The sequence below is a fragment of the Poecile atricapillus genome, chromosome 16 (genome assembly GCF_030490865.1).
Source record: "Poecile atricapillus isolate bPoeAtr1 chromosome 16, bPoeAtr1.hap1, whole genome shotgun sequence".
NCBI lineage: Eukaryota > Metazoa > Chordata > Aves > Passeriformes > Paridae > Poecile > Poecile atricapillus.
In genome coordinates, this window is record NC_081264.1 from 8,773,907 (window position 1) to 8,780,636 (window position 6,730).

A 6,730-nucleotide genomic window follows, 5' to 3' on the forward strand; every position below is an offset into this window, starting at 1 on the left:
GATGGCTGCTGAGTCACTGCTGCCTGGACCAGGGAACCTGGAGAGGGAGAGAAGAGAGGGGAGATGACAGCTTCAGTCAGTGTCCCAGGGGCACAGACCTGCCATGGCAGCAGGACAGGGCCCCTGTGCCCAAAGGCCCCATCCAGGCTCAGCGAGTCTGGCCATGGCACCTGTGCTGTGGGCGAGCACTGCAAGGAGAGGAGGAGCTCAGGCCACAGAGTGATCCCACGAGCTTCATGACCTCACATGGATGGGGATGTGCTGTGGCATCCAACTCCCTCTTATGTGCCTGACTGTCACAGGCCCTCCATATGAATGTGTCCTCCAACATTTCCTGACAGTTCCTATCCCATGCTCCCTCTCTTTCTTGCCCACCAATGCAGCAAGATCACTCCAGGCCATCTTCTCCCTTGGACACTGAGCTGGGAAAAACCTGTCCTGCTGCAAGCCAGGACACCAGAAGCCGGTGTCCCTCAGGAACCACAGGACTATGCTCAGATGGATTGAGGTGTATGGGCAAAGGCCCCTCAGCCTTAGCCAAGATCCATGTCAAGGGACGGCAGGAACATTTTCTACCCTGCCTTGCCATTGCATCCTCTGCTGCCACTTTCACCAAGCCTGTGACCCTGGTGTCATCCACCCACCGTGCATTCCCTGAGGCAGCTCAGCTCTTCCAGTCACTTCCTTCCCACACAGGGGCTTCTGCACAGGGGTCTGCACCTGCAGCTGCCCCAACCAAGCTCATGGCCCCCCACCAGTGCTGAGGTGCCACAACACCCCCATTGCAAGCATTGCCCCAGCACCAGTGACTGTCCCCCTTGTCAGCAGCACTAAAGGGAACAGAAGGGCTCTGAACCCTGAAGCTTCTGGATCATGAGGGCAAGTTCCCAGCCTGGCCAGCCCCACACACCAGTTTAACAATATCCTTGTGCATGAAGTAATTACAACATCAGAATATCAGACCATGGTGCAGGCCCTCTTTTGAGGACAGCTGTGTTACATGAGCTCAGCTTAATTCAGGATGCTTTTGATTTGCTGTTGGACAGACTTGACATAATCTGGAATTGTCGCCTCATCAGAATGACACTACAACCACCTTGGTTCTCCCACAGTTGCTCCTAGCTCTCTAAACTGCAGTTTCAACTCTCTCCCTCTAAAGACCACACAAGACAGAAAAGGTGGGTAGAGAACCTGTAAAATGCTGAGTAAATTTCTGCTCCTCCTGCAAAGTCCAAGTGCCAGACTAAACTGGGCTGTTCCTGTCTATATACAGAGCCTCATTTCTCTTGTTTTTATCCCATTCATTTCCCCACAGTTTTGACTTCGTGTATGCTTGTTTAAACTGCAGAAAATAAAAATTAAATAAAAATAGAGATGAAAATCTACAGAGATGTTGAAGATAAAAACCACAAAAAACAAACAGTGGTGGAGTATCCTGCTGCAAAAGATCTGTAGAATGCCATTACGATCACAAATAGTATAAACAAGAAGTACTACCAGTCATCAGATAAAATCCATTTGCATTTTTTTTGTTCTTTCCCAGAAGTCATCAAGTGAAATAATGGTTCCATAAGCAGATTGTCTTGAGATCTTTAGCATTAGCAGTTTATCCAACTGAAAATCTATCTCCCCTTTGCTGCCATCCTGTGGCAACTTGCTGCAGCAGCGTGGGGCTGCAGTATGAAATGCTGTCTTCAGAGGGTAGCAGAGGTTGCTTCTCTTTTCAGTGTTAAACAGATTCTTCACCCCTTTCCAGCACTTCATAATAATTTTCCCTAGGGAAGACCATCAGCTTGGTCTATCATATCATTCCTGCTGAGACATATTCCAGCACTTCATGTGTTTGCACCACAGCTGATGAGGTCAAGATGCTGATGGCTTGGTCTTGCTTTCTTTTCCAACCCGGTATTAATTCCTTATCAGGTAATACCACTGTGTGAAGCAGTAATTTTAAGAAGTCATAAGAACCAATGTGATTTGGAGAACTTTATGGGAATTCCTGGCCCTTTTCTCTCCTAGAAAAACAGGATGTGATCAGAAGTGCATTGTGACCTTTGCCCATTCAATGGGACAGAAACTGCATCCTCCTTCCTTGGTAGTGCTGTTCAACTAGTGTCTGTACTACACGTTAAATCATTAAAAATTTGTGTTCCAAAAGATTGCCTCTTCTCATGTCTTTGAACTACAAAGCAACTGTACCAAAATGTAAGTTTGAAGAATGCAGTGGGTCAGAGAAGGACTTGAATATAAAAGGCAAGCAAGTAAAGGCAAACAGAAAATTTCTTTCATTTTAATCTAAGACAAGAGCATGCTTCTATCAATGATTAACAGGAAAATCAGGCCCTTTGCAAAAGTGGATCGAGCAGGGGAAGGAATGCAAATGATTGCTTCATGTTGGGAAGATATGATAAGAAATGCCAAAATCTGTGCTTCCTGATAATACTACTATGTGGTTTAAGTGATGTCCATCCCTATTGCAAAAAAGCCTGGTGATTCTGGTGTGTCTGACATCTCTTTTTTATTTGTCAGCTGAGAGACTGGGCTGGTTGATGTGTGTTTGGCAGCAGATTTAATGAGAGCACCTGATGGAGAAGAAACTCTTCTTATCTGCACTGAGGTCAGTGCTGGGGATAATTGGATGGGTTCTATACTGCCTGATTTCTGTAGTTTACAAGAATATTAATGTTAGTGAAAAATGGTAGCAGCTGACATGTAATGAGGAACAGGTATAGAATTTAGCTGTATCAATTTGGAAACAGCAATCTGTGGCAGAAAGGGAAGGTTCTAACTGCCAGCTTTGCTGAATTTTAACTTGAGCCACTGGCCTTGAAAGAACCCACTACTCCTTCACTAGGATGGTACATAGAGAACTGGATAAAAATCCTTCCTGTCAGGGGCTGGAGTGCTGAAATGCAGACCTCTGAGCTGAGGCCACCACTGACGGTTGATGAGTTGGCTTCGTGTTTTCTGCATTCTCAGAATCTCTCTCATTGCAGTGGTAGTTCTTTATCTCCAGGCTCTGATTACTTGGAGAACTTTCTACCAAACAATACTGGGAATCAATTTCCGAATATAAAGCACTAAAGCACAGCAAATCCTTAACATGGGTCTTTGTTTTGATATTCTTTTAAAAAGCAAATTTTTTTAAAATTTCCCTCATAATTTAGCTGGATGGGTTTGAGCTGTAGGATTTGTTCTGTCTTGTGCTAGTCACTTAACTGCAAACACCATTTATTCTTTTACCTAGCACCATAATGTGATATTTGTTCTTCAGTTCAATTCTAGTCAAGGAGGGGTGGGGGAGGAGGTGAAAAAGAATTTTCTAACTCAGCAAGTTCCACAAAAGATGGAGTTCAGCAAATTATCAGTGCTTTAATAACAGCCTTCTGCATTTCTTTACAACCCGAGGCAAACAACTAACTATATGCAGAGGGGAAATGCCAACTTCAAAACCTGCAGGGAATGATGGGAAAGTACTTAGTTCTTAATTTTTGATCCGTGTCTAATTAAACAGGCAGCTCTATCTAATACTTTTGGCCAATTAAGGTCTGACTTGTAGCAACATGCACATTGTCTACATGATGTTTTCCATTTTGAGGTAGTTGTGTGGCTGCAGATTTTTCTTAGAAATTATGGGTTTGATAGACTAGAAGTATATGTCTTAAGAATTCTCAGGACGCCTTCAGACTGAAGCATGTTTGTTTCTGTGGTCTGCTGTTTCAGCTACGGTAAAATAACAGAAACATGCAGAGTAGAGAAAATGAAATGAATTCTGACTGAAATCTTGCCTCGTAGAAGCTTTTCTATGAAGTATTTCAATTAAGGAGATAGAAGACCACAAACTATAGTTGCAAATAGAATGGGAGGCAAGTGTTAGGTTTTCCATGGATGAGATGATCTGTTTCTACTGGTAATAGTTGAAATGAAGACTAGCACTTTACTTCTTGGCAATGTGATGGAAGCTTCCAATAAAACCCAGCTCTCATTTATCCCATACGTATTCCATCTCTCTGCAGGCACCTACAGAGTAAGGCTCACTAATAGGAATCAAAGTAAATGGGAATTCTATATCTATTTCCTGCATTTTGTTCCTGTCCTGCCCAAAATCTGTTTAGATTTTAAACTTCTCAGAGCAAAAAGGCAACATTTGTAGTTCCTACAAATTACGACCATGACCTCACCCGGAGCTTTTAATGTACCTGTTGATATGAATAGTACCTGCCTTACACAGATAAGAAATGTTGCCATTTGAAGAAGTGGGACAAGGTTGGATATAAATCACAAGTGTGACATATTTGTTTAAACACTGAAAAAAAAGTAGCATTATTGACATTATCCTGTGCATAAAGTGCATCATTCAGGTACGTCAGATGACACTTGGTGGTGTATCCACATCTTCAAACAGAAAAGTGTAGATTAGCTGAAAACTACAGTTACAGACCTGTTTGGTAATAAAAGCTGCACTGTCTGAGGAAATAAACATGTTCATACTTGGATGAGCAGAGTCCTAATTTATCTAAATCACTGATGCCTTAAAAATACATATTCAAGTAAAAAATTCCAATCCTCTGTAGTAGCAAATGCATACAAAAGTATGAGTAAGTAAGTATGAGTAAGCAAATGTGAAATACCTCTTCTGATGTCTTTGTGTCTGCTCATCTACAAGCTCACCTCTAATAACATCTTAGCTGGTGTAGCAACCTGGAGCTGCCAGCAGAGGTTACCACAGCCTTTGGAGAAAGGCTGGTCTCCTCCATGGAACTGGGCTGGCACAAGGCTCCTGGAGCTGGATTCTCTTCGGTGAAAGACTACAAGACACGAGTCATTACATTACGTTGCATTGCTTGGAGAATGTCTGGAATTCCTCCTGCACTTTTTCCCTGGCTACCTAAAATGACCTACAAAATATGCTTATCTGTGAGAACTGCCTGGGTTTTAAACCTCTTGGGTAATCCTGTGTGCTAATGTGGGAAAAGAGATGTGACAGAGGGGTAGCCTCATTGATAACTGAGTAATAATAATAATAATAATAATAATAATAATAATAATCTCAGCCCAAGTGAGGCCATATCTGGAGTATTGTGTTCTATTCTGGTCTCTGCAGTTCAAGAAATACTAGGAATTACTGTAGAGGGTCCAGAGCAGGCCACAAAGATGAAGAGGGGTCTGGAGCAACTTACTTATGAGGAGACACTGAGGGAACTGGGCCTTTTTAGTCTGCAGAAGACTGAGAGGGGATCTCATTAATGCATATAAATGTCCCCAGGGGATGTCAGAGGATGGTGCCAGACTCTTTTCAGTGGTGCTTAGTGTTAGGCAAAGAAGCAATGGCCATAAAATACAGCACAAGAGGTTCCATCCCAACATGAGGAAGGAGTTCTTTCCATGGAAAGTGGCAGAGCACTGGAACAGCTGCCCAGGGAGCCTGGAGTCTGCCTCTCTGGAGGCATTCCAAACCCACCTGGACACCTTGTGTCAGCTGCTCCAGGTGACCCTGCCTGGGCAGGGTGGGTTGGACTGGGTGATCTCTTCTCAGCTTTTTATTCAGTGATTCTTTGAACAACAACAATAATACTAATAATAATTATTACAATACCCCTGAACCTCAAAGTAGGGGTAGGAATTAGATAGATTTGCCCAGCAGCTGCTGTCTGGGCTGTGATGGTAGCTCTCCTCACACCTGATGAGGCACTGCAGTGCACTCTGTAGGCACTAGGGGTCCTTCCTGCCTTTTTGCCCCTCATGTACCCCCAGCCCCATTTCCCATCTTTCTTTCTGTCACACATCCTGAATCAAACTAGATTTCTGCCTTTTTCCCCTCATGCACCCCTGGCCCTCATTTCCCACTTTTATCCTCCCATGCATCCCTAGGTCCATTTCCCGCCTTTTTCCCCTCATGCATTCCTGGGTCCATTTCCCGCCTTTTTCCCCTCACGCACCCATAGCCCCCATGACCTGCCTGGTGTGGGGCTGCTGTGATGAACTCATCGTGGGACAAGGCTGTCGGACAGGATGGACCGTGTCACCCTCGGAGTGGTGTCCTGTGGCTCACGGAGTTCCATGGCCATGCCCAGACTGTGGCCAGGGCCTGAAGTGGCCCGTGGCCCATCAGGGATTGCTGAGGTAAGGCTGAGGGAGGCGGCAGCCATGCCATGCTGAGGTGCTGCCTTGTCCCTGTCCCATCTGTAGCTTTGCTTACACTTCCCCTCACTGCCTGCAGCCCAACAAGCCTGCTGTGGGTTCATGTTTGGCAAAAAGGCCGTATTTTAATGTGTATTTAAGTGTTAACCTCCATGTGGGGCTTAGAACCGGCCCTGCTCTGTGGGATGGGCCCAGCCCCTCAGTCTGACTTTACTTTTCCCAGCCCCTCATGGATGCAAATTTGCTATTAAACTTCCTGCCACCCCTAAACCTACTTTCATTTTTGTCCTCTCAGCTTACTGAATGTTTTAGTTTCTCTTTTACTTTTCTTCTTTCCTCAGACCCCTCTTGTCTGTTCTCCCTTCCCCTGCTTTGCCTTTGCTCTGTCTCAGCTGTAGTTACTGAAGGCTGAAACAGGTAGTGGGAATTCTCCCTCCTAGAGATAATGTTGCTTTTTAAAGAAAAGCACTCCTATCAAAAGCTTTTGATAAAAGAGCGCATCTCTCCTTTTTTACCCCCTCCTCAATTTCTCTTCACCCCCACATGAATCTGGTGCTACCTGTGGTTTTCCATTGTCTCAGTCCACCTT